At 40.2% G+C, this 24998-nt stretch overlaps 1 long non-coding RNA gene across 1 annotated transcript in view; it reads right to left on the minus strand.

Annotated features, from left to right (window-relative positions):
• Positions 1–3727: 3727 nt before the first annotated feature.
• The window catches only part of LOC307033632, an 80779-nt gene continuing 59508 nt past the window's right edge, over positions 3728–24998 (minus strand). The window contains exon 3 of the long non-coding RNA XR_013806587.1: positions 3728–6258. This is a non-coding gene — a long non-coding RNA (uncharacterized lncRNA). The remainder of the gene's footprint in view (positions 6259–24998) is intronic.

Genomic DNA, 24998 nt, shown 5'->3' on the forward strand with positions numbered 1-24998 from the left:
GTTGTTTTACTTCTTTCCATCCTGCATTGTAAAAAAGTTTGTGGTTGCGTTATGCAAAATAAATTGGGCTGAACCGTCAAACAAAAAGTGTTTTATATTTTGATGTGAACAAAGTCTTATTGTTCCACTGTTATCGCTAATATCTGAAGTTGTGAGGAGTTCTCTCTATCTTGTGTGTAAATGTTCCGCCAAAGGGGATACTTATTTCCAGTAAGAAGTGAAGAAATGCTTGTGATTCTGTGAGTACACATACCATGGAACATTTTCTGCTTTAATGAGGGCTTTTACCACACTGGCAATTGTCCCAGTACCTGAGAAAAGTCATTCTGAAGTACAGTAAGTGTTTTGTGTTAAAGCGAAAAAACAAGTGCTCGAAGTGACTTACTGTATATCAGCTGTGACCACAGTGTAATACCCCGAAGTGCACAGCAGATACAGCACTTAGTGGGTTCTGTTTGCCTCGGGTTCAGTGTCAGAATTAAGGCATAGCACAGTACCTTTCAGAATTAAGGCATAGCACAGTACCTTCCAAGGCCAACACGAGCAGACACTTCTTCGCCTGCAGAACAGCCATGATAAACTCTTGAACGGTCTTTCGTGCTTTCATAGCACCGTAACCTTCACCTCCCAGAATGCCTGAGGAGGAAGGATAGTGTTTCATGTGAACAGCTAGGAGTTCAACTGTATGCCAAGTCAAATATCAAAAGACTCCGAACCGGAGCACGTGCAGTCCCCTCTGATATCGACTTGAAAGTTCTGGGTTCAAAAATGCAAGTTTATGTGTGAAACTCTTTTAGAAAAGGAAGAAAAAACGAAAAGAATACGTTGATGGTAATATGACGTTGCTAGTTCTCTGTAAGACTGTTTTTGTTTTTGAACCAACAGCTACAGCTCCTATGAAAACTCTAAAACCATTTTTATTTATTTATTGTGTCCTCTAAACAAGTTCACTGATATAACATATCCATAGAAAGAGCCGAAACAGTTCCACAGTACAGCATTAAATACAAAACATTCGCCTTTGGACACAAATTACATTCAGGGTGCCCAAATGGATATTGTTTCTGATAGATGACAATGTGCCCTATGATATAATATAAAGCTCATTTGGGTGTGAAATACTACACATCATTTCTATGACTCCACAAATCCTATCTACTGCTTCAGTGAGTCCCAGTGCCAATGGAGCAGCTCGGGGTTTTTTCTCTCCTCATCACATCACAAATTACAGCCTCGGTTCAACTGAAGCTTCAGGATTCAATTGCTTAAGCTCAGGAAAAACATAGACATTCTGCTCGAGGGTGGATTTCTGGCATCAGATTTCTGCTCTTCAAATACACAGAGAGCACTGAGTTTCGGAACCACCTGCTCTTGCCATGACTTAGACTGATAAGGTGAAAGTTATGATCTTTAATTGATTTCACTCCCATTTCACTCATGAAGGGAGATGTAGATGGAATCACTTTTAAGCCTTGTGACATGGTGGAAAAGGAGGGCATGGTGAGCAAGATGTGTTAATATTTAGTGTACTCAGGGAATGTGAAATCAAATGATTAGAGCTGCATGGGAGAAAACAGCTCATGGAAATGATCCTCAATGTTTATGTCGGATTATTCTCTGGATTGCTGCTGCTGCTGTCTATCTCTGATTCATTTTTTCTATGGAGAATGTTAGACTGGAATAGAAATGCGCACAGCCATAAGACCTCAATGTGTGCTGCATGGACAATTCTACTAGAATAACAAATCAGTGCCGTATCAGCACAGTGGAATCAGCTTCTTTTAGAAGCTTTATTCACATTGTTTCAACTAAAAAGGTCTCTTTCAAGAGGACATAGGTCATCTTTGTTCGAGGATAAAATGACTAACAAAAGCTAAAGGGCGCCCTGATTTCAGTGTGTGGGTCCTCTCTTGTATTCATGCTATGCAGAAGGTCAAACAGCATTCATCAGGCATGTAAACACATCCCACGCGTTTATATGGATTGTTTTTTTCACATCCATATTTAAAATGGTGTATTCCAGCACAGTTATCCCTTCCTTGAAAATATGATTGCTTAACCTGAAGTGAACATGAGTAGCCAGTTAACTATTCATATTACAATAGATACAGAAGGGCGTAATTAAAGGGGCCCTATTATGCTAATTTTCAGGTTCATATTTGTATTGTGTGCCTCTATTGTGACATGTCTCCATGCTTTAACGTTCAAACAGCTCTTTATTTGTCAGATATGGCTCATTTCCACTACAGCCCGGCCCGTTTTTGGTTGCATTTCCACTAGGCGTAGTTCCGGCTAGCGGGTACTTTTTCACAGTTTTTCTGGCTCTCCAAAATTGAGGTTCTTTCCGGGCCAACAACCGGGCTGAGTGTGCTAAACTAGTGAGAGAATTGCTGGCAACTACAACAAAATGAACATATTTTACTGTGACTTAATTGTAAGTCACAGTAATTCAAAATGATGTCGAAGTAACAACATACTGATACCGGTTAGTAAAAACCATGAAGCAATGCTTTGACAAGTCTGCAGACAGACGGGAGGCGAAAAACCTTTTAAAATGAATGTTTCTGAATGGAGATCGGCTAAGCTAACGTTGTATATGCTCGTCCACACTCACAGCAACGGCCTACAGACATAAATAAACCAGCGACTGTATTCGCCATGACACAGACAGTCTGTGGTTTGTACTTGTTTAACTTTTGTCTAGTTTCTGAACAGATATGAGGAGCTGTGAGCTCTGAGTGCTCACAGCTAACGGCTGATGTTGGTTTTGTGTTTCGCATTGAAGATGACATCACGGCTCCGTCTACACTGCGTTACTATAGATACTACCCCAGTTCCTAAACTGTAATGGAAACGCAGCATAAAGTCTAACCAGGCCTAACGAGGCCTAGCCATACCGTACTAAGCAGAGCGAGGCCCTGAGTGGAAAAGTGCCAATACTGTCTGTGCTGCAGCACCTCTTTTCACCCTCTGTCTGAAACCAGAGCCCAGTCTGCTCTGATTGGTTAGCTGGCCGGCTCTGTTGTGATTGGTCAACAGCTTAGAGATGTCCCACCCCTTAGCCTATCAGGTAGCGCTAGCCAATAGAAGCGGGAGTGTTATGTCAATATGTTACTATAGACAACAAATGAGTCCAATGGAGGCATTTCAGGCAGAGTGCGGATTCTCAAACTTTCAGCCATTGTTGACCAGAGCTTTTTAAAGGATACATTAAAAGTTCCACTTTGACTGTAGAATATAGTTTGCTTATTATAACTGTGCTTGGGTGTTTGACCTTCACCGCACAAACTGATGTATGCTTAGAGTTTGATACTTGAAGGCTGTTTTCACATTCATATGCTGAAAATAAAAAGCTGTGCTCATCATAAATCTGAGTGTAACTGGTGCATGCAAGTGCATTTCTGCGACATCACCACGATTTCAGAAGTCAACTGTCCTATATGCATCTCACACAAGTATAATGAGGGAAACCTCAAGTAAACATTGAAACTGAAAAAAAAGACTTCAATTCAAGAAAATGTTTTGTTTCCAGTGGATAAACTTGGTAAACGACCAATTCATGCATAGTAACAGATTTATTTTAGGGAGACAAGTCAATTTTAGTGAACCTGTGTGTCAAAAAGACACATCATACACAAATTATAATTCAAAGCTGAGTTTTTGTATCTGCAGGGAAGATTTAAGGTTCTCCAATCTCTATGAGAAGATGAGGCCACTACTGTTTCCAAAAAAAAGAAAAAAGGATTTTGAAGCTGAATATATTACTTGTTCATTCCCCTCAATAGCGTGGCTGAAATATTGTTTCTCAAACATCATTGTGCAGGTCAGAAAGAAAATATGTAAAAGCCTGTAGCAGCTTCAGTAGGCATTTCATCCGAGCCACATATTGACCATTGAGTCAGACTATCAGTGAAAAATGAATAAATAGAATAATCAATCAATCAATGTTTATTTATATAGCCCAATATCACAAATGTTACATTTGTCTCAGTGGACTTCACAGTGTGTACAGAATATCAGTATGACAATACGACACCCTCTGTCCTTTGACCCTCACATCGTACAAGGAAACACTTCCAGAGAAAACCCAGTTTAAAGGGAAAATGGGAGAAACCTCAGGGAGAGCAACAGAGGAGGGATCCCTCTCCCAGGACGGACAGACGTGCAATAGATGCCGTGTGTAAATCGAAAAGATAATACATTTGCAACATAGGTAGTCCAAATGTTTGGAAATGTATGTGTCTATAATAAGAAGATGAATCCACGAGGATGTCAGCAATCTTGTGGGAGCCATCAGGGAAGTAGTATGATGAGAGTCTGGCAGGACCGCAGAGACAGGTTCAGCCACGACTCGAAGTCCAGGACTCAGATCCAGTGCTCAGGATAGAGGATCCAGGACACACGACCACAGCAACAGGATTAGCCTCGACTCAGGATCCCGGCGTATATATGGACACAAAAAAGAGATTTGGGGGAAACTGGGTTAATCGGAACATGAGAGTACACAGGTACAAACAGCCAGAAAGACGGAGTAAGATGCCCCCCCCCAACAGTCCAAGCCTATAGCAGCTAAACTAACGTGTCTACATACATGCACTCCCTTAGGATAGGTTGAGGGAAAAGGGTAGCAAGTAACAAGTAGGAAACAGAGGTGGAGAGGCACACACAGGGAAAAAGGTCCCCATTTGAACCTGAATTTGTCAGAGGTAGGAGTGGGTCAGTGACTACGTTCCACACTCCCCGGCCGGGCTGTAACCTGCAACCTGTTACCCTCTGATAAACCTCGAGAGGTCATAGAGGGGAAAGGTTTGGATAAAGTAAATAACAAACTTGACTAAGCTTGCATACAGAATAAACATAAATCATGTTTTGGCATACATGTAATGCTGCAAAAGAATTGTGGAGTGAAAAAGTAACAAGGAAGCTTTTCAGCTACATTTGAGATATCCTACTGTACCAAAAAAACTACAACTTAGTATGCAGCATGACATCTTTGTGGACTGCCTCATTATGCCTAATTCATCGCACAGACACAGTGCTTCATATTAAACACCCCAAAAAAATAGTCGTGGTTGCCGCTTGCAGAGAAACAGCATGAACAGACTCTTCATACACCAGATGCACCCTCAAGTGAGTAGGGACATAATCAGTAAGACGTCCCTCCCCACACACACTCTCTGTTTCAAATCCACCATCTGGCTGATGCTACAGGTGGTTCAGAGGGAAGTCAAATTATCTCACTTCTCCCCCCCAGGCTGTCCTTGTCCTCATCCGTCAGCGATCATTTTTTATTATCTGTCATTTCAACAGTGACGACATCATTACAATAATGTCAAAATGGCTGATTGCAGGTTGTTTTTGGAAGTAAAATCACAATCACAAAAGACACCTAAACAAACTCTGCACAAGTAGGCAGATATAAATGTTTGAAGTGAAAAGGCCTTTTATATGGAGGACCACTTCTGTCAGAGACATAAGTAGCCTCTCCTGCTGTCCTGCATAGCAGGCACTGCACTGCAGGTCAACTATAAACAGCTGGATCCATTTTGTTTTGGCTTAGGACAATATTGCCGACGATGATGCAGTCTGAAATACATAAACTTAAATTCAAAAGTAAAGCCAACTGACGGCTCAAAGTTAAAGTTGTGTGTATTTAACATAAAAAGTTAAATAACATGGCTATAATTAAAGAGGTCTTATTATGTTTTTTCGGGTTAAACCTTTCCTTTGGTGTGTTGTATACATTTTTGTTCATGTATGTTAGGGATTAATTCTGTCTTTACTCCTAGACATTTAACCTATCCTGTGTGTTGACATTTACGACCATCCCTGCTTCTAATCTCCCGTAAGGAATGTGTTAATGCAGTCGTATGTTGATGTTAGGTTTTATGGCCTGACCTGGCGGGTACAGGGGGGGTTTTACGACTGTGAGAACGCTGGCTTTCTAAGCTCCACAGATGTGAGAGACATCTCCTGTGTCTCAAGATGTTTACGCCCATCCCCAATATGTGGATTTGACTCTCTTTAAACTAGTTAAAGGGTCTACCAAGATACAATGCTGATCAGATTTGACATGGCAACCCACCCGTGCAGTCAGAACCTTTGACTGCGTGACTTGTGATGTGAATTTCTCCGACCGATGCTAGTATTAAAGATCCGTGTTTGACATCAGAACTCCTGCTCGTCCCGTGTCTCCTTCATGAGTCGGTGACTCCCACTGCATTGCTACACAGAAGTTTCCTCCACAATGTAAATAGTCTGCAAAGGAAAAATAAAGACCTTTTAGAACCTTAAAGAATTGAGACATTCCACAGTAGAGGTACAAATGTAAATATGAACCTGAAATGACTAACATGTGTCCTCTCTAATATGTAACTATATGAATTATTAATAGTTTTTCACAATAATGGCAGACCATCTCACACAACATCTTTAAAAAAACAAAACAACAACAGTAATGAGCAACCAACTGTTTAAACTGAGCACAGGAAAACTATAGGTGAGCTTTCCTAACGGGAATATATAAAACTCTTCTGACTTGGGCAGGAGGGTGTGTGCTCTTATAAGACCCAATCAATCAGAGTGAGAAATGTGGTTTTAAAGGCCTTTAGAACTTTTACTGTAGTTTCCTTACCTTTACCACACAGGAGATGTCATGCATACATACTGCAGGAAGCAAGAGTATTTGGGTTTTGGGCATAACTATCCAATTACCAATATATATGCAGAGGAAGGGTTGACACAACAACATTTAGGACACAACAACAAGGTTTGAGATGCACAGACTCCATCGAAAAAACAGCTGGTTTAAAAATAGACTGTAACAGGGGGACAGCTTAGGCGTGTGTTGAAGGAGACAAACAAATATGACAAGATGAGGAACAATGCTCAACAGTCTTCTGTGTGATCCTTTTAAACTATGCGGTATATCCTCCATAATGTGTTTACAAAAGGCTGGGACAGTGTTACACAACCACACAGTCCCACACACAAGATTAGATTGACTGGGGCTCAATAGTGTCACAGGGATTTCTTAAACTGAAGCAAAGTCTGAAGAGGAGGGAGGGGAGGAGAGGGGGAGGACAGGGGGACAAAGAGGAAGAGATAGTGAGGGAGGGAAAAGAAAAGGCAATGAGTGGAAGAGAGAGTGAGAGATTCTGAATTGCTGGCTGCTACATTGTGAACGATATCTCTCTATTAGCATAAAATTACAATGGTGGATGGTTGCCTCTGCTTGAGGGATTGTCTGAGATCAGCTTAATCTCCAAGTGCCGGCAAATCTGATGACTCCTCCAAAGTTTAATCATGCCACCAGGGCAAGAGAAGACCTGATGAGTACCAAACGACACACTGCGGTACCCACTCCAGCAAACCGGCTCCTTTATGAGCACCACATGACCCCACAATGTTCCACACAACAGGACATCAGAGTTTTAATATGTCGGGTGGCCACAGACTGCCCTCATAAAGTTTCAAGTGACACGTATGAAAATTAATTATTCCGTCTCATCATTATTATGCCTTACAGTTCTCCTGCTGATAGCCTAGTAAAAAAAACCTGGACAGACTTTATGATATGTTTCTGTAATAAGTTGGGGTGAAGGAGGACATCTCTAGCCAGCTGTAAATCCAATGGCTTTTGGTCACCAATGAACACATGCAAGCGATTGTAAAGGTTTTCTAATAGTTTTCCCCAGTATCGACTTCAATACACCACAAAACTAGCAACATATTAACACTGCAATAACTGATTGCAGCATTTCATTTCATTTCAAACCTTTATTTATCCAGGTGTATCCCATTGAGATCATTGATCTCTTTTTCAAGGGAGACCTGCTCAAGTAGGTTCCACATGGGTTTGGATAAGGAACATGAGCATCCTCTCTCTCAACCTGACGCCGCTCTGGGGACTGTGCACATATGTCGGAATTAATGGATTTCATTCACGAGCCTGACCCTAACAACAAGATAATGCATAATTGGAGTTTGGCTTTACACTGCAGTGGATCGTTTTTAGCCCCCTAGAGTTTTCCTGATTTGCTTCTTTCCGCAATTGTTTTTAATTATTGGAATTATTTTGCCTCAGAACTGTACATATATATAATTTTACTACATAATGAAAATAGTTTTGATTGAGTTAATTAATTGAAAAAGGTAATTACATGTTTACAAATATACCTGTGTTATCAGGATGAATATATGTATAAATGTCCCCATAGATCACGTTCAATGTGTCGGAGCGCTATATAAGTGTTACATTGTGATGTCACTGTGTTACTGAAGTAAACAAAGGTTTTCTAATCAGGGTGTTTCAGGGGGGGGGGGGGGGGGGGGGAGAGAAGTCAAAGTACCCATTGCATCATCTTACATTACAGTCAGTTTTTTTTATTTTCCCTAATTACTTTTTTCAAATATTCATAATTATGGTAGCTAAACATAAATTAGTATATTGTATTCCACCATCTAACAAACATCTGAAAAAGTGTTTACATGATAACATGTTGCATCCTTTTTCCAATATTTAAGAAAAGTGTGAAATCATTTTTCCTATTTATTATATTCTCTTTACAAACCCAATAAATGTACAACACTTTTCACACATTTGTTCAACACTGAAAGAACTCCAATATTTGGCGAATGTGTTAAAAGTTGTTTTTTTACACCTTTGGGTTATGTTGGTTTTATTCCAACATTTAGCAAATGAGTGACATCTTTTTTTAAGCACGTCTGTTGTTGCTGTTTGGAAAGCTGTGCGCTAGAAAAAGTAAGTTTGATTGCCATGACAACAAATAGGTAAGAGAAAGCATGAGCTGAAACAACATATAATAATTGCACAACCATGAGCCACCATATTAAACTGGCAGCAAACCAATATCATTCATTAAGACCAATGCAATATGGCTAAACAATCATTACATTTGTGTGGAGGAGTTTTCTACATTTGAGAGATAACAGTTAATAGTAATGTAAGCCAATATCACTAAACTGAATCCGGAACATTTGCTCTGCTCGTTTGCATCAGGCCCGAAATGTTCATGATGCTTCATGTCTATTACATTGAAGCAATGTTTGGTTTCCCTGCACACTGCTACAGAAGATATTTTCTGAGTGAATCAGCTTCCATGAACTCCCTGTTGTCTGCATATCACGCCACTCTTTTTTCCTCATCGTGGCTTATTTGTCGCCCATAATTGCTTGTGCTTCAGCATGCAGCCATTCATGGGGAGTCAAAACAGCGCACTGGAGATAAACCGACATTTACATTGTAGGTATTCAGAATCTGTTCTTACAGGGAACATAGAAATTGCACACAATGTGGATTTATCAGAGAGCTAATTTTCTTTTTACTCAGTGCTTGTTATGACCGGCTCGTAGGCCACAACGGAAAGAGAGAGAGAGAGACGTTCGAGGGTTTCCAAAAACCACGGCACATTTATTGTGGCAACTCCAAAAACATAACACGGCAATGGGTTCTGCAAACAAGCTCCGGATGTAAAGTGAGAGGCTGGGCGAGGGGCAGGGATCCCGGCGAGAGTTTCCCACATCAGTCTCGGAGAGAGTGGCGATCGCCCCGTGACTCCGGGCAGCTGGGCTTAAGTAGCACCTGGGACTCCGGCCAGGTGTCCCCAGTAGGGTTGCAAAGGGGCGGAAAGTTTCCGGTAAATTTCCGAAAAGTTTCCATGGGAAGTTAAACTAGGGAATTTTGGAAATATTCGATGCAAAATTAAAGAAAAAACATGACATTTCAACAGATTTGTTTTAATTTTAATTTGTTTTAAAGTAGAACAGAACAAGTTTTCATTATTTTATCGAACAATTATTTGTTTCATTGAAGAACGAAAACAGGAATGTTGAGTTAAATATTACTCATCTGTGCATGTGATGGAGGAATGCACAGTGCGCTATGGCAAGGACATTCAAGTGTACTTGAATGGCATCTGTTTGTTTTAGTCAAGATTATGCTAAAATATATTTTTCCCAACTAGATTTACGTCCCCTATGAAGAGCCAACCTTCAATTTTGAAAATTCCCAGTTTATTCCCATAAATTCCCGTTAATTCCCATGGAAAGTTGCCATCTTTGAAAATTCCTGGAATTATGCAACCCTAGTCCCCAGTCATGCTGATTGGTTTCCTCAGATCCACCCCCATCACAGTACCTGCAACACACCTGCACTAACAGCCCACAGGGCCGTTGCAATTGCATTGAACATGGAGTGGATTTTCATCAGATTGATCTGCAGGCAAGTCCTCATGTATCCCTGTTTCCCTTCTGTCTGGCCCGGGGGTTCTTAGTTTGCATTCAAGGTCCAGTAAGATATGTTTGATCTTTACAATTCAAGAGCCAGTAAAAGTTTAGCCTGCAGATTTAAATTCACTCTAAAATTCATACTCTCTCTCCAAGAACAATACCTCTATAAGCTCTAACACTTTGAGCACTTCAAAGGCGGTACAACTGGGGTTCTTTATGCTCAAAACAAAGAAGGCCATGCTATCTTTCAGGTTGCTGAGGGAAATATCAACAGAAAACCTCTAAAGAATTACAGAAACTCTACAGAACATTTCACCTGGAAAAGTTTTCATCTTTTTTTTCCTCCTGCAAAGTTGTTGAAACAAACGACTGTCTTTGCCTCGACAAAGCTTGTGAAAAGCGCGGTGAGTAAGCGAATGTGCCCCGTCTTATCATCTGCTGCTACTGCACAGATTAGTGCTATACAGAATAGAAAAAGGTTGCAAGGGAGGGGGGGGGAAAGAATAAAAGCTGCTCTCCAGTATTAGAACAGACAGTTGCATTAGCTTTCTAATAAGAAGAGACATAGCAATACTGAGCCCTGAAAAAGGCAGAAAGAACTGTTTCCTTGCAGGGTCCTCCACCCCCCCTGTTTCCACCCACCCACAGTGCTTTGCTCTCCACCCACATTTTCTCCTCCGTCCTTTCTACTTAAATCAGATATCTGTGGGGAGCAGGAGAAGCATGTCATAGGTTTAACTCATACAGTATTAATTATACCCCCGTCCCCTGACCTGGCTTGTACTGATAATCTTCTTTGCCACAACCCTGTTCTCTGAATGGAGGCTCTTATCGTTCCCAAAGTTGAACCCTATAGCATCTTCTTCGCCCTGGCGCCATGTGATCCCCTTTGTCCTGCAGGCCCCGATGATTTATGAGGCTTCCAGCTGGTATTCGTTGTAATATTCTCGATGTGTCAGACAAGGCAAGGAAAAAAACTCCTCCTCAATTTCCACTCAGACTGACTGTATTACTATGATGAGTCTGCAGTCCTGCAACATTGCCTTCATTTGACACACAGTAGCCCAGCGCAGCACATTCATTATGGATTTAGATGGACTGCCGTTGATGTAGTTTTACAGTAGACCTCGCATTTACTCAGGATAGAACATCCGTCAAAGACATGGACTTCCCGCTACGGTATTTTATTTTTGCTTCAAAGGAGTTAGTGTAATATTCATCTTCTGCTTCCTGCTATCACTTAGTCAGCACAACAGTTGGATTTGATCGAGATGAACTATCAACAGTGAGGTAACATCGAGAAAGCAATTATATTTCATAGCGTGTGTTTATCCTATACAGTACACTGACACTTGCTATGACCTGGTGTGTGACATTTCTGTCCAACCATTAACCTCGAAAGCTAAATAAAACCAGTGAAGCCACACTTATGCCACAATAACAGGGCAATAACCATGTGAATGACAGTTCATGATGTATTTAATGAAAAAAGAACAAGTGGAGAAAGTTCTGGGAATGTACAGATTCTGTATTGAATATAGTAAGTGGTTTTTCCTTTATGCAGCACATTGAAAGGTGTGGAGGTCGAAGTGTTCAGTGTGTAAATAGAGCATCAGACTTTCACGCCAGCGGTGTTCAAGGACATCTTTGGCATAATCAATGTTTCGTTTGAAAAATGGATGGTGAATCTGCTGCGTAGCTTTAATTGGAAGTTGCAAAAGAATGTTACGTTTAAGTGAAAACAGCCTTAGTGAACTAGCTAGATTATTAACTTCTCCACTTCATATCTGAATGAGTTGTTATCCAACGCTTTAAACGGTCCTTTTAGCCACGCTGGTTCCCTACCTTGACCTATTTGTCCCATAACCTTTCCACTTCCATAGTCATTTTAAAATAAGCAACCAACTTTTCCTTAATTTAACCAAACTGTTTCCTGGGAAGACAGAAGTTTACTTTGAAAAAACTGTATGCATGTATAAAGTAACATGTGTTGCTGGACATCCAGAGAAGAACACACAAATAATAAGAACATTTGCAAGGTTTCAAATGAGAGCCCATTTATTGTATAGTAGTTCCTGAATAACTGTATACTATATATATATATAATGTTGATACAAGGAAACACACTGCGAGAATAACTATTAGAGTTTTAGATGATACATTTCTTTGAATCTGAGTAACAATCCCTTTCTTGTGGAGTTGTGCATGCATTACTCTCAATCAGGCCCTAAGTAGCACAAACAGGGCAACATCCCATTCAATAGTAATTACATAATAATTAGTTAGTTGTTTTTTTACCCATCATACTAAGTAGATACTAAGCATTTCCTCATTACCCCATGTTTATCTATTTATCTTTATCAATTACCTGCCCTTTTCCTATCCCCTGAAGCAAATTGATACATTATACTAAGCAGTGGTAATTTATAGTTTGATGTGCAGACACAAAAAAGGCCTCCAAAATACTGTATGCCTGTTTCCAGGTTTGAGTCCAGACCAAATTTTTTGGAGCGGCTGCCTTACGACACATAGGACCTTTTTTGAAATATGCCCTTGTTGTGTCACCCGTCCATTTACAGAAAAAAAAAACAGCCCTAAAGCTACACTTCCCAAATCATAAAAAGCATTTCATTAAAGCCCATTTAAGTCCCTGCAACGTAGACCATAGGTTCAGAGATGCACTAATGTAAAACATAAATAGGTTTGTGCTTTTTTTACTCCACGGGATGACCAGTAACTGCAGGAGGATGGGGCTGAGTGATCGCTAAAGATCTGAGTGCCCTCAATTACTGTCACCACAGGTGTCCACTGTGCACAGGATGAGAGAAAATGGAGCAAGACACTGTCAGGTCTTGGTGTTAAGACAGCACGTACACCCTGCCAAGGAAGGAAAGGGAGGAATAGTGAGCTGAATCCCAACACCTGGCTCTAATGAGATTGGCATGCACACCCCGCAGCCATTAGCTTCAACCCAGCCGTGTGAAATGTAGATTCTGCGAGATGGCAAAACCAATAGGATTAGCCTCCAAGGTCTTTTGTCCACCTACTGTATTTATAATCGCCTCAGTGCAATATCTACAATACACAATCCTCAAAATACCAGGCACACAACAAATGCAACACTGTGTGTGAGTTTGTTCACAGCAAAGGACCCACCCCTGTCATTTGGTTAAGAAATGTGGAGGGGTTGACTATTCATGGCCACTTATGCAGAAGAGCTGCCGTGTGTTATTTTGGTTTGTGTTTTCGTTACTCTTTCTGATTCGTGATGGTCCTAATGGTGAGTGTGCTTTCTCACAAGATGCTGTGTTATTTGACATCGAGCAATTAAAACTTTAATTAGGCTGAAATGAGAAACTGTCTCTGATGCTTAATTGCTCATTTACTCATTTATGTAAGAGTGAGGCTATGAAGTTTCATCAAGTTCTTTCCACCAGGACGACCAATATAGATGTGCTATACGAGAGACAAACTATGTGCACATTATTTGATGTATTCGTGCTATGCAATGAGAGGTAAGAGTATTAAGCTACATTATGCATCATGTCATTTAGGAGTACCAATTTGAGAGAATACCACATCGAAGATAGCTATTTTAATCGTGGTGATGTTTAATAATTGTAATTCTATCATAGCAAACATAATATGCATACAGGCGGACCGTTTCTGGCAAATACAGGAAGAGCAATATAGTTTTATTTTGCTTTTGAGAATCCAGAGCTTATGTATTCCGTACATTTGTGCTTTAAACCCAAACTCTTCTAAAGCTTCTTTTTTTTATTCGTCGGCTTTGGTGCATTTAGAATAATGTCATAGCTCTCCTTAAATTTTCTAAAACCACTAGAGATTGCCTGAGGATTTTCACGCATTGATTTTTATCCCCGAGATGCTCCAGAAAAGCCTCACCATGCTCTTAATTGCCTGGCCACCTTGAGATAAGAAAAGTAAAAAATTCAGCCCCGCAGTGTTAACCGTGTCTATGTTCTATTTTTTGCTTTTAAATACAGTAAGTGCAATGCAAACCAATTATCTACATCAATGTGCCCGCTTTTAACAACCTGAATATTGATGCGTTCTTGTGCATTTGAATTTACATTTCCTCTGTGGGATACTTTGACTGAATACAAAGCAGACTCGATTCTCTCATTTTTAGGGCTGTTCATTGCGACTCAGGTTCAAGGACTGTGCCTACTGTTGCATAGCTTCAAAGATTTTGGAGGGGATGAAAGTGATAATCTGCTTTCAAGTCACTCCCCAACTGTGCTTGCTTCTTGGGCCACACAGACACCGTTGGAATCAAAAATGAGGGTTGTCTTCCTGTCAGTGTCTGCCAGTCAACATGCTAAAGCATTTGCCTGAAGATGGGACTTCTCTCTTAAGACCATACAGCTGCACTGAGACGAAACAACCTCAGTGCAGTGTGAGGAGTCATCAGTATTCCTGCCTCATATTTGGAATACATGGCTCGTTCTGCTTCACAGTTTCTTCCTCAATGGTGGTACCAGTTTACTTTTTAAATGAATTAATATTCATTTGGATTAATGTGATAAGCAGATTGTTTCTTTGATGGGGATTATACTGTCTTCTTTGCTATTCATCGTTGCCTCATGTGAGATGTCTGTGGTATTCATGTATGCAGTCTGATGACAGTGATGTTTACATTGCTTTGCTCAATTTGTGGATTTCATTCGGATGAAGCAATTTCTCCCTTCTTTGTGTCCTTGTCCCTTTTTTCCGCCATGCCCATGTTTGCTTTCTCCTATCTGTGTGAATGATGTGCTTGAGCTTTTGCATTTTGTGTGTTTGCAAAGTCTGTCCTCTTTCTACGTCATCCCCGTGGAGAGAAGGTCGTGTGGCTCAGGTTATTTCTGTTTGGTGAAACTCAAAGTTGTCCAACGTCCCCCTGAGACCATTCTTCATATAAACATATTCTTAGACATTTTCTTTCACTTTTCTCATCCAGTTATTTTTGCAATACTGTTCTTCTTACTGAACATGAAAACTGTTTGTCCACCCAGGGAGAAAGATCCCTCCACGCCATGTTTCTTTTTTTGGGAGTTTTTTCCTTATCCAAGTCCAATGATAGAGATTGTCAAAATATGTACATATCTTTAAACCCCTTGAGGCCCTTCTTACAATTCAGCTTCTCATTTAATTTATATTTTGCAAAAAATATTATTGCCATATGTTACAAACTTGGCTCAGGCTGTAGTCCACAGACAACACGTCCAACGGCCAACTTTATGTATTAATGATTGAATAAAATGGGATGAGGGACGGTGGAAGTGGTTTAAGACATGGATGGATGAATGAGGTTTGCAGAGGTTGTAAATCTAAATCAAACTACAGCGATAAACTGTTGGACGCCATGATGAGATGCAGTGGCTGCCAAAATAAATAGAGCACATCCTGAGGGAGCAGCACTTTTGTGCCGATGGCCCCTCCCACCTCTCAGGTGCAGCCAGTTGCTCAGATAAGTGACGACCCACCCAGGCTCCTGTCAGAAATAAAGGAGAGCAGCACAGGAAGCCAAAAGGGCCATGTTAGCCAACCAAGCTGCCTGGGAGCATATTGTTATTTCCAACACTTGCCTGAGGCAAAGAGTATAACAAACACACATACAAAACTGAGCCACTGCCCGGTAACATTTCAATGAAAGCAGTTGGAGGTTAATTGTCTTGCTCAGGGGCAAACAGTGGAGGTGGTTTAGAGCGGATGGTGGTCAATCTGCTCTGTTTATCATCCCTAATACGAGCTATTCCCAGATCTCTTAAATTGTTTTAGGAATACAGACAAGTCCAGTTACAGATGGGGACATTATATCCATTTGTGTTGTGAATGTTTCCATCCGTATCCATCTGGATGTTATCATAAAACAAAAACATTTATTGCGCTTGGAGACTGCTTCTCTTGATAATTGATGATTGATTTGTTGGTTTGCACCTGTGCGGATTGACAATCCCAGGGAAGTCTGTTCAAAACATCTGTTGAACTAAAGATTTTACAACGCAGGCCTCGAATAATCACCAGATCTCTGGATGGTTCATTTTGCAATTTTCAAACTGGCTGAGTCAACCCTTCCATAACAGCACTACCATCTTTTGTTGTAATGGAAACATCCTCCCACATCCATTAGAAGGCCTGGTGCAATATATTATGAATGGAGAGTGCATAGCTCTGCCTTTCCCACATGGATGGCATTTATTGTAAATGGCCCATGGGGTTCATTTGAGCCTACACAAGGCATTAACAGTTTATAGCATTTTAAGATCATTGTGAAGCCTTTCAATACCAGCCATTATCCCACTTTTACTAGCCTGACCGCAAACATAAAAAGCACAACATTATAATAGCTATTAAAGCTCGAGCAGTTTGTCTGTTGACCTGAACCTTGTGGGTCTAAATCTTACAGCTCTTGCCTTATTGTTATGCACAGCATAATGTCAGCATGTACAACTGAAATAGAGACAGCAACACATCTGCCTAACATCTCAATCACTTATTTGTTATTAAGCTAACAAACAGATGCTCTAATTTCGTGAGAAAACAGTTTCAGGATGATCTAACTCAGTGGTTCCCAACCTTTTTCCCCAAGAGCCCCCCCAAATGACCCCTGTTGGAAGTTGCGCCCCCCCCCACACACAAGGGGGGGGGGGGAACAGCGGTAATTAAAGTTTCAGTCTCAAAATGCTACAAACTGGATGAATGTGAAGTATTTTGTTAAAGGAGGATAATGAAGGACCACTATTGGAGAGACTGATAGTTATTGGACTCAGGATTAATTCATTTGGATTCCCGCTGTATGAAGAAATTAAAGGACGGCGCAAGTGGAAACAATTCACAAAGGTATTAAACTGTTTAAAACACATGCTCAAAGTAAGCCAGATTTTGCTGATGTGTTTATGTGGATTCAAAAGTCGTAAATAATCTACAAAATAGAGGAGACCGATCTGATCAGAGGAACTGTGACAAATAATCCAACTGAAACCGGCATGGGCAATGACTATGTTTTAAAAATGTGCTTATCCAGAAAAGCATTATACACTTCTGTCTTTTTATGCCTTTAATAGCTACTAACTTGAATTTTTATTAAAACTAATTAATCAATTATTTTTTATATTGTATTGTAATTTAGAGACAAGGCTTTTAGTGACAATCATGTATTGCGTTACAATTATATGTAAAAAAAAAGTAAAAAAAAAAAAATCTAAATATCATATTTGGCCTCAAATCATCTGAGGCCTGGCGCCCCCCATGCGACCCCCAGGTTGGGAACCACTGATCTAACTGTTGATAAAATAAATATAAGTAAATTGTGACCCTCTCTGGCTCAAGAGAAACTCTTACAATCAACCAATAATTACAAAATTGATATTTCATGAACATGAGTGTGCATTTGCTCATCAAGCCCTTCTTCTTGTGTGGGATTGCACGCCTGAAATGAGAACCAAAGATGCATTTAAATTGCTTTCACCTAAACAAAATATGATATGCTGTATGGATGAACTAGTCTGCACAAAGGCAACAATCAATACTTGAGACCTGGATGTTCCTCTGGGATATAATTACTATACCTGCAACTATGTCCTGAATACTATAATTTAAAGTTTGCAAACTAAACTTTTGTGTGGAAGTTGTCTAAGAGACTCTCAAGCCCACACTTGACTGTATGCTTCAATCACTGCCGACAAAGAAAGCTATCTGAAGAACAACACAATTGTAAAAGCTGTTTAAAAGACAACTCAAGTCAAGGTTGAGGCGGGAACGGAGGCTGACATTGTACAACTTAAACTGTTATGGGTCACTTATTAAATTGATATCAGTAATACCCATTTTCCATTGCCACGGACAGCAGAATCATGTAAACTATAACTTTTATATTGACGAATCAAGGTTGTTGTGACAACGAGATGTCTGTGCACATTGTGGGGAGAACATATGGAATTGGGCTGTCAAGAGCACTGAGGCAGAATGATAGCTGTGTGTTTCAGAGAGCAGACCGTCTAACAGCCAATTTGTAACCCACTGTTGGAATCTTACCTTTGGTTTTAGTAAAGATGGCCATCAGTGTGTTTTCCTTCTGATGCAAGATCACAAATATTGCGGTGAAGTTTGTAATTAGAACATCCATTAAGTAACACTAACTGTGTAATAATTCAGAGGAAGGATCATCACATTACATTACATGTTACTTGTTAGACACTTTTATCCAAAGCGACTTACATACTCGATACTGTGGTCAATCCCCACAGGAGCAATTTGGGGTGAATTGTCTTGCCCAGGGACACAACGACATGCTGACTGCAGTGGGGTTTGAACCTGTCAACCCCTGATCCGAACACCCACGCCCTACCCACTGCGCCACACGCCTCCTCATCAAAAGGATATGGCACTTAAAGGTGTGTCCAGGCATGAAATAGTGTTAATTGAGTTCCACTTGTAAACTGAGAAGTTTTTCTAACAGGTCTTAACAAATCTGTGCTGTATAACTTCTACTTCCCTGTGAATAGCATTTCACTTATGACAAGTATTAACTTGAGTTGATGTCTAGCTTTTATTTTTGTAAACCTTGCTGTGTATTTTATTATTAGTCCATGCAATAGATGCATTTAAGGAGAGGGAGACCAATCCAAATTAAGAAAGAAAAATGTTTTTCAGTTGTATGCAGTCTATTTATTCTTAATTCAGAGACAAAAGTAACATATGCTCAATTATTATATAAATTCCGCTTTTAAATAAGTAAGGTTGTTTGCAATCAACTTAAAATAGAAATAGAGGATTGCTGTTTGAATTTGACTGATTACCACCTCAATGAAAAACAAGTAAATATAATGTAGCTATATGTCCTGACTTTAACAATCAAGTGGCCATTTTTCATGGAGAACATTTTGGCATGTCTCAGTTGGAGACTGAGACTGCTTTGTTTTCAGGCCTGTTGTCAAAGCTGCTTCACTAGCGTACTGGGATACTTACTGGAAAAAAGAACGGAGCCATTGTTACCATTAGTACGGTAGTTCAATCTGTGCTTTTCTTGTATTTTTCCGTTACCATATTTCAAGTGACACTTTGGGGTGGACCACAGTATGACAGAAGAAACATTTCTCTTCAGCCAAGGGTTTAAGTTGTAAGACGAAAAGACCCAGAGCAGACAGTCAGTCACATATAGCCCCAATCTTAATCCTACATTGCTATATCTTATGTTTTAGTTTAAAGAGCATCTTGCAGGTTTTTTTTTTTTTTCTACATTTATGCTTAAACTTGCTTGAAAATTACAATTAAAAAAGTGAATGTAGGATTTGATATGTTTTACGAGACATAAGGGCATGAATTCAGAGGGAAAGGAGCAATTTTGAGCTCTGCTCTTAAAAACGGCTTTTTTTTAAGGTCATACGTCAAACGCGTCATATTACATCACAAATGGTAAATATCTCCGCTCTCTGACCGCGGGTATAGTTAGTAGTTGCGTTGAGTTGAGCGGTTGTGTTTTAGTGAGCTGGTATTTTTCGGTTCAGTTTTACATTGTATTTCACCATTTGTAATCATGGTGCAGTATTGTGTTTGTGCAGGTTGCACAAATACCAGCCTGTCAGGACATCGAGTCCACAGTTTCCCTCACGGGAAAAGGACCGGAGCTAGCGTTCGTTCCTGGGTGCGTTGTGCATCCACCTCCCTGCAGCACATACTCTCCACAGCTTTATCAGGAAACCGTATTACATCTCTCTCCCCCCCTTCGCTGCTCTCTCTCTCTCTCTCTCCCCTCCGGTACACGGCACCGTAAGATGTAGTGTGGAGTTGCATTAGGTAACGCTGTGGTGGCTGTACTGCTCCAGCCGTCTCCTTTGTGTTTGTTTGTTTTCCCCTGTCTATGTTGTTAGTTTATGTGGGCGTGGTGGCTGTCACTCCTGGCTCCCGGCTCAACCTCCACTCGCCTGCTGCAATCAGCTGTGCACCCTCCCCGACTACACACCTGCTTTCCATCAAGCCATTTACAACGACATATCAACGGAGGCTCCACAATCTTTCTTCGCCAGATCGTCAAGTATCAGCCGTATCTCGCGTCTCCCCTCCGGTACACAGCACCGTAGTGTGGAGTTGCATTAGGTAACGCGAGATACGGCTGATACTTGCGCATTCGTTTCTGTTATTGATCAGTATCAACAGTCCTGCCAGTAACGTTACTATATTATCAATGCTACTTTAGTTATAGCCTGATATATGATAGCTAACTTTACAATGTTGTGATGTGACGTTAGCTAACATTCTGTAGCTAACGCCGGTCACTCACCAAGATAGCTGCCCAGTTCTCCACTGGTTCTCCTCACACCACAGCTCAATTTCTCTCCGATGGCCGTTATTTCTTCTAATCCTTGGCTGCTCCTGGTCTCTTGGACGCCTAGCAGGCTCATAATTATAAGGTTGTGGTCCGTCATATGCATTTGAATATTCATGTTCAACTTCTTCTGTGTCTTCTGTGTCGAAACTAGCATTGGGATCCATGTTTATTAATACGTTACACCGGCCGCTCTCCCCCTTGTGTCCCCCGTGTTACGTCACATGCGGGAGGTCACGTGCCGAGGCTTTTTTATGCGGAAGTGAACATTTCTTACAAAAACGACGCCAGATGTCACTGTAGTGTATATTTCTGTATATTTTTTTGAAAATCTAGTGTATTCATAATTTTCCTACACATTTATTCACAGGTGTCTTTAACCTGGAAGTTGCTCTTTAAATGGGACCATCACTTACCAAGTGAAAATCATCCTGTTTTTAAGAAGACTTAAAACAAGCAATTGAGACCATAAACTCCTCAGAAAAAAAGGTTTACTGAGGTAATAAATCAAATAAGAAGTTATTATGTTTCAGACCCAGACGTTGCCGCCAGCCTCAAACAGAAGTACCTAAATGTAATGTTTTTTAATGTTATTGATTAAACCTGTAGCTTTCCTGATGTGGATCAAAATGTGTTCTCCAAAAGAATCCATTGTGGGACACTGGCAGCCGCAAAAGCTCGATGGTTATGTCCTTCAAATGTTAGACAAATGAAATGCACACTTGGGAGCATTATCAATACAATATTTAATCTGAATAGGCCTCGCTCTTGTTTGAAAAGTGGCTTTTGGTACATTGAGTCTGAAATGAATGCACCTAAAACTGTGGGATATTACGCAAGCACGTTGGCCTGATTGGTTCAATTGTTGGCGCCCTGTTGGCACCCTGATTGATGATTATGTCCTTCAAATGTTAGACAAATGAAATGCACACTTGGGAGCATTATTTATATAATGTTTAGCCTGAATAGGCCTAGGGTTCGCTTTTGTTCGAAAAGTGGCTTTTGGTAAGTTGTGCCTGAAATAAATGCACTTAAAACTGTGGGATATTACGTATGCACGTTGGCCTGATTGGTTCAATTGTTGGCAACCTGATGATTAGCCAGTATGAAGTTCCTGTATAAATATATTTATATACATATACAAAATTGGGAGAACTTTATTCTCATGCTGTCATTATATTTTTTTTGAATAGTACAATTGATAGACTAACATTTTAGGTGCGGTTAACGGGTCATCAAAAAGGAAATGACCATGTACAGTTACATTTTAAATCAGGAACAAGTATACAATTATGATATGTGATGACATCCGGATTAATTTCGGAGGCAGCTGTGGGGGCGTGATGGGGAAACCAAACCGGAGCCTCTCTTTTAAGCTACTTTTATTTAACTCATCATAGCAAAGTAAGAGTTACATTAAAAGTCTCAATCACATGTAGATTTCCTCGATATCAATTAAAAGACTTAATATTATTTTGACTTAACCACAGAGTTGTTTCATAGTTTCCCCTTACATTTTGTATAGGGTTGTGAATAATGTTAGCTGTGGCAGGAAGCAGTGAAGGATTGAAGCAACTTCTTATTTCAGGCATCGCAAAATATTGAAGTGCAGGTGCAGTTTTGAATCACAAGCAGTATTTATCATATATGCTTCACATGCCAAAGTCATTGGAAAGACAGTAACTGACTATGAGCAAAATACATTTCTGTCAGCAGGGATAGGGCCATGAACACGTCCACAACTTCAATGCTCAGAGATGTTCAACTCAAACGAAAAAAAGAAAGAAGTGGATGTCTTGTCCCACATATGAGATCACTAGAACATCCGGCTATTTCCCATAACGCATTTCCCCCAGAGGCTAATGGTGTGCGATCGTGTGCAGTGAACTAATGAGCACCCATTTATTTTATACATCTTTATGGTCTTCTATAGCACTACAACACTCATATGGCATCAAGGACACTAACTGTTTATAACTAGAGAAGATCCATACTGTATAGCAAACAAACCATTTATACATATCCTACTTTTGATAAGCTTTTTAATTCAATTAATTTAGATTCAGAATATTGCTTCCTCATCCAGTATCCTCCCTCGGAAATATGCAGATACGATTGCAGTTCCCAAAGGCAATCATTACAAGCAAGGGATATGAGATAAGACGGCAAGGTGTTAATCAACAAGTATTGATTAAATGAAGCAACTAAGAAGCTGGTGTTACAAGATCGACTTCCAGTTGTAATGATATAGTGAAAGGAATAAACTCAGCCTTTTAAAACAATGACATTTTAAACAATGATGCTTGTCACGCCAACTAATGCACCAAAGGGGAGGATGAATAAACAGCCCACAGCAGAGGCAGGTGCTTGTCATTTGGTATCTATTCAAGTGCTAAATTCTTCAGCAGTATTCATTCAACATCCCATTTGAAAACAAACCGTCAAGTTGATATTTGCATATTAGGTCAACCATTTTATTTCAGTAAGCTGGTATGGACTCTGTCTTTAAATAACCACATGTTTGTTACTGATATGTGTGCTCATCAATAAAATGTTCATTGCTCACTTCTGAAATGTACTCATTAAGTGGCCTTGGGCAATTGTGAAGTAAAAAGCCTATTACTTTTAGTGTTATGCCTTTAATATAAAAACAGCAAAGGGAACTGTTTCTCGCTTCTGTGCATTTACAATGTGACCAGGATCCAGAGGCGCCACAAGGAGCGTGAAAGTGGAAAGCGGGAAGTGGGAAGACAGTTTCAGTACTCTGCACTGGCTTGTATTTTCCCCTCAATTAACCGCCCAAGGTTGAGGTTGCAGAACATCCCAGGGTGATTAACCTCTCTCTAAGCTTTTGTTTTCCCCTCACATTCCTCGGGCAGCCACAATACATCTATCACAGCACCTTCCAATAGACTGTCTGGATGCAGCGCTGATAGAGAAGAATATTAATGTTTGCAGATACCCTTTGGCTGGCTCTTAATTAACTCAACTCGTTTATGGTTGATTGATAAACTGCTCTAAGTTTTTACAGCAAGGGTGCAGTTATGGCTGGAAAGGAGATTTCTGTGGAGATTGCGTTGGCTTACTGAAAGGCCCTTTAGAGCTGGTGTGTCAGGCTTCTATGATCCTTCATTTTTAAATCTAGAAATTCTCTGTTGTTTTGGTAGACTTATGGTTTTTAATCTTTTTCAAATACAGTGCTTATACTCCTTTGAGAAATCCCCACATTTGTATCAGGTGTCCCCCTCTGGAAGTCTCTCTGACCCATTACTTTCCAACAGCCACAAAATGTGGTTCATCGAGAGATCTAATGAGATTGTCTGTAATTCAAGTAACTAGTGAATCAATCTTTCATTTTCTAATTCATATATTTATACCTAAACTACTTTAGTATTGCTATTACAACAAAAGTTTGGAGGAATTTGTTTGGGTGAGTTCATTATGCAGCAGAATAGACAAGCCATTCAACGTAGCATACAAACGGTCATATAAATAAAACTATACAAATGACACAAAATATAATGCTATTGCAACCGGGTGTCCGTAGCTAACAATGCTATTTACACCCTGTTTTCGCTGTTTACAAGTGAACATGGTTCATTTGCAGATAACATTACCACCTGCAGTCTATGGCTACCACCTATGGCAAAGTTTCCAAGTAGCATTAAACTTGGCAAAATTAGCTGCGTTAGCTAATCTTAGAAGAAGTCTGCGTATTGGACCATTTCATTTAAATTATACAAACAGTGAGAAAACATAACTTTGTTGGAAAGGGTGTTTTGTTGTTGATGTATCTTACCTTTTATATTTGTATCATAAAGATCTTGCGTGCCTCTGGACCGTCGTGAATCCCCCTTTTGCGCGTATAGGCGTTTCGCTTAACGGCATGAAGTGACGATGTTTGCGTTTTTTTTGGGGTGGGTGTAAATAACCGAATAGCTGCCGTGTGTCTATTTTCACCCGGGTGCTAATAGACACTCCTGAATATAGAGCATGTGTCACAGGGTTTCTTTTCCTTGTTGAGTATTCATTACTTTCCCTTGTATAGGGAAACAACAAGATGTGTATTGACCCATTCACCTGTTTCCATTGCTCTTACATGTTATACAGCTCTGCAGCATCCCTTGTTCACTCATCATTCAGTTATATGAAGAAGTCAATTTGCAATCAATAGTTTCTGCGAGATGTCCCCAACCTCCCTATAAAACTCAAATGGACACTAAAGGGCATCATGATTTTGTGTGTCAAAGTTCAAACACATTAAACACTTCACAAAGCACAAAAGGCAGGAGTGAGTATGACTCTCCCCTTCCCTTGCTGCTAAAAAAAGATACGATAAATCCGGTGTGACCTTGAACCTCAGAGCATCAGTGGGTGGGAGGACACCAGATTAAGGTTAAGGAAGAAGGGCTCCTGT

This window comes from Notothenia rossii (genome assembly GCF_949606895.1).
Source record: "Notothenia rossii genome assembly, chromosome: 3".
NCBI classification, from domain to species: Eukaryota; Metazoa; Chordata; class Actinopteri; order Perciformes; family Nototheniidae; genus Notothenia; species Notothenia rossii.